At 41.8% G+C, this 4,229-nt stretch overlaps 1 protein-coding gene and 1 non-coding gene across 9 annotated transcripts in view; one reads left to right on the top strand and one right to left on the bottom strand.

Moving 5' to 3' along the window:
- Positions 1-4,229, top strand: part of Mark3 (microtubule affinity regulating kinase 3) — a 102,064-nt gene that overhangs the window by 45,156 nt on the left and 52,679 nt on the right. The window lies entirely within an intron of this gene.
- LOC115068878 lies at positions 2,296-2,484 on the bottom strand. The gene has a single exon (XR_003848226.1). It is a non-coding gene; the product is annotated as a U2 spliceosomal RNA (small nuclear RNA).

Below are 4,229 nucleotides of genomic sequence, written 5' to 3'. Positions count from 1 at the left end.
TCTCTCTCTCTCTCTCTCTCTCTCTCTCTCTCTCTCTCTCTCTCTTCTGTCCTAGTGGTGGCCTTTTTTTGATAGCTCAGGGAATCTTAGTTATGGGACAGTCAGGGACTGATTAGAAGGCAGAGAACCAATTAATGCTTTATATGTGGTCTTCAGTACTCCTCCAACTGTGTTATTTAGGGCACTGTTGCTTCAACTTCCTTAAACCAGTAGTTTTCAGGCCTCTTTGTGTATTGGATTCATTTGTGGATTTTTTTTTCTTCCGCATTGCAGGTACTTTCCTCCTTAGAGGTCCTGGCTGAAAGGGTTGGGTGTGCTATGATGAGAATGACCGGGTAGCAAGCACATTTATCTGAGTTTTGCATACTCATATGTGGGGGTGGCTCCTGGGCCTCTAGCTCTTCCCCAGGTTTGAATGTTTCTGCTTTTCTAGTAGGTAGCCTGTTTTGAAGAAGACCACTTCCACATGCATCCTGTGTCCTACAGACAGCTTCATTACCAAATGTTTCCTCCCTCTGGAACTCTGGAATGTCAGTACAATTCAGAGGCTGGAGAGATGGCTCATCTGTTTAAGAGCACTGGCTCTTGCAAAGGACTGGGTTCAATTCCCAGCACTCACATCGTGGCTAACAGTCATCCATAATTCCATTTCCAGGGGGATCTGACACCCTTTTCTGACCTCCGTGAGCATTTTATACATAGGGTAAAACATACATATAAAATACAAATACATTTGTATTCCAGCACTTGGGAGGCAGAGGCAGGTGGATCTCTTGAGATTGAGGCCAGCCTGTCTACATAGGGAATTCCAGGCCAAGTGGGCTACAGGGAGACCATGTCAAAAAACCAATAATAATAATAATTTTAAAATGTGGTCCACTTTAGGAATCTTAGTCATCGAGCAGTTGTTCTTCCTTTCCTTTCTTTTGTTACTGTCTTCCTCTTTGCTTCTCATTTGATTTTTAGCAGGCCAACCACAGATGCTGTTCCAAGGTGTTCTCACTGCCCTTGTCTGTTGCAGTTTCATTTATTTCCACTGTCAGATCAGTACAGAGAATCGGACAAAAGTAAGTCAAGCAGGATGCAAAGGCACACTTTTAGTTACGCATGTTCACAATTCTGCAAATAAACTTTAAAGAAGTAGTAGATAGTTAGAAACCAGTGAAAATAAAGGTACTGGTTTTTCTAGGAAACACGGAAGATCATTGACAGACTTCATTTGGCAGAAAGTTATACAGCTTGTTATTTTAAATAGATTGTAAATTGAGAATATTAGAAGGTAGCTTAAAGTTTTTTTACATTGTGTGTGTGTGTGTGTGTGTGTGTATTCATGTCCATGTACTTGTACCACAGCATGTGGAGAACAGAGAACAAGTTGTACAAGTTGGTTCTCTCCATCTATCATGTGGGTTCTTGGGATTGAACTACGGTCCTCAAGTGCCTTTACCACTGAGCAGCTCCTTGGGCCTGTACCAGTGCTCATTGTGCCATTTGGTTCATTATGTCAGTGGTTCTTTAGACCGTTTCAGAAGTTACCAAAGAGCAAAATATTTTAAGTGGATTAAAGTAGAGCATAGAATTAATTTCATTTGCAGCTGACTAAAAATTAGGCACAAATTAGACCCTTAGGAGAGGACCATGATGTAACTCCAGGTGTAAACTTTCTGTTTTAAGACAGGTTCACAGATTGCCTGTCTCAGCCTCCCAGTGCTAGGATTAAAGAAGTGCACCACCATACCAGCTAAGCTCTGGTGTTTCAGGTTGTATGGCCATCCAGTGAATCAGTGACTGAGGAGCATTAGGACCCACCTCTGTAACTCCAGATAGCTTTCTCTGCACATTTATCTTCCTTTTAGAAGGAGTTAGCCTTAGTACCTTCCCTGTAGGATGCTCCCAAAAGATACTGACATGCTTACCTTGTATGTAGAAACCCAGTAAAATTTATTGAACTTAATTTGTTAATACCACATTTATTTTAACATCACGTAATATTTCCTGATAATATATTAACCCTGGGAATCTCACCCACTAGAACCTTGAGATTTGGGGGAATTGGAGAATTTCTTAATTTGTCTTTGAAATATGTGAACATTAAAAAAAACTACATTGCTACTATTATTGGTGCTTTATGTTTTGTTTTGTTGGTGTGTTTCATTTTGTTCGTTTTATGAGATGGGGTCTCCTGTAGCCCTGGCTAGTTTTGAACTCCTGATCCTTTTACAGACAGCCTCCCAAATTCTGGGATTACAGGTGTCAGCCACCATGCCTGGCTTCTTAGTTTCTGTTAAGTCCCCCAGAGGGTGAGCTGTTTGGGCAGTGCTGCACACTCAGGTTGCTGAAAGGAATAGCTAGAACAAGCTCCCTCTCCATCTTCCTACCACAGGTACTCTTCATTGTACTGTCTGTGGATACAGGACAAATCACATTTTACGCTGATGAGAATAGATTCTTAACTGAATCTTAGCTAGAAAGCTGAGAAGTAATGCTACATTTGGCTTTTTTTTTTTTTTTCAAGACTGGCCTCAAACTCACTGTGTAGCCAGGAATGATCTTGAATGATCCTGCTCCTTCCCCTACCCAAATGCTGGGATTTATAGACATACACCACAATGTTGCCAACAAAAACTTTAAAAACTACTTGATTGCTGGGCATGGTGGTGCCCGCCTTTAATCCTAGGACTCTGTCTCAAAAAGACCATAAAAAAAAAAAACTACTTATATTAATCAGCTAAATTCAGCAAGTTTTTAAAAAATTCAATTAAGTTTTTATTGCTTATTAAAACTTTGGGGGGGGGGTCTTTTTGAGGCAAGGTCTCCTGTACCCCAGCTGGCCTAACACTTGCTGTATGAACCAGGCTGTCCTGATCTCACAGAGACACCTGCCTTTGTCTCCCTCCTGCTGGGATTAAAGGCATTTTTTTTGTTTTGTTTTTAATATTTTATTTTTATGTGTATGAGTGTATTGCCTGCGTGTGTGTAAGTGTACCCATGTCATGTAATTCCTGTAGAGAAAAGGCTGTCAGATTCTTGAAATTGGAGTTAAAGGTAAATGTGAGCCACCATGTGAGTGCTGGGAACTGCATCTGGGCCCTCTGCAAGAGCAGCCAGTGTTCGTACTCACTGAGCCATCTCTCTAGTCCTCTTCTTTTCTTTTAAAAAAATGTTTTAGGCTGGGTGTGGTGGTGTACACCTGTAATCCCAGCAGAGGCAGGCAGATCTCTCTGAGTTCCAGGTCAGCCTAGTCTACATAGAGTTCCAGGCCAGCTGGGGCTACAGGGAGATCCTGTCTCAAAAAGACTATAAATAAATAAATGTTTTAACTTTGTTTTGAAACAGGTCTCCCTATAGCCTTTCTCTGCCTAAGTGCTGGCATTAAAGGTGTGTGCCATCACATACAGCTAAAAATTTTTTAGCCTTTATTGTATATATAGGTGTATGGGCACTTGTGTGCCACAGTGCACGCCTGGAGGTCAGAGGACAGTTTGCTGGAGTTGGTTCTCTCCTTCCACTCTGTGGGTCTGGGGATAGAGCTCAGGTCATCAGGCTTAGTATCTTTCCCTGGTGAGCCATCTCGCCAGTTCTTAGATTTTCTTACTTGCTTTTGCAGAGATTGTGCTCCATGTTGATGTATTTTATGGTAATTCATCTTGTGTCTCTATTATCCCATTATGAGTGATAACACAACACACCAATTTTTGGTTCTGGGACCCTTGGACTGCCTGCGGCTATTTATATCACAGATTTGGCTGCTGTAGATCATTCTTTGTGTCCTGACACAAAAGATGTTTTTTTATTCGTTTTTTAGATAAGGTCTCCCTGTAGTCCAGCTAGTATAGAACTCACTATGTAGCCCAGGCTGGCATTGATATCACAGAAATCTGCCTGCCTATGTCTCCTGAGTGCTGGTATCAAGGGTGTGTTTTCAGTAGTAGAGTATGCACATTCATTGTTTGTAGAGCAGTAGGGTTGTTTTGTCTTTTTTTATATTTTTTTTTATTTTATGTGTATGAGTGTATTGCCTGCATGTATGTGAGTGCACCCATGTCGTGCAATGCCGCAGAGGTCAGAAGAGGGTGTCAGATTCCCCTGGAACTGAAGTCAAGGACGGTTTGTAGCCACCATGTGGGTGTTGGGAATCGAACCCAGGTCCTCTGCAAGAGCAGTCAGTGCTCTTAACCACTGAGCCATCTCTCCAGCCCCTTTGTTTTGGCTTTTTTGTTGTTGTTGTT

The sequence above is a fragment of the Nannospalax galili genome, unplaced genomic scaffold (genome assembly GCF_000622305.1).
Source record: "Nannospalax galili isolate Female #2095 unplaced genomic scaffold, S.galili_v1.0 scaffold188, whole genome shotgun sequence".
In the NCBI taxonomy this organism is placed as follows: domain Eukaryota; kingdom Metazoa; phylum Chordata; class Mammalia; order Rodentia; family Spalacidae; genus Nannospalax; species Nannospalax galili.
The sequence above is the reverse complement of the archived record's forward strand: the minus strand, read 5'-3'. Positions and strand labels throughout refer to the sequence as shown.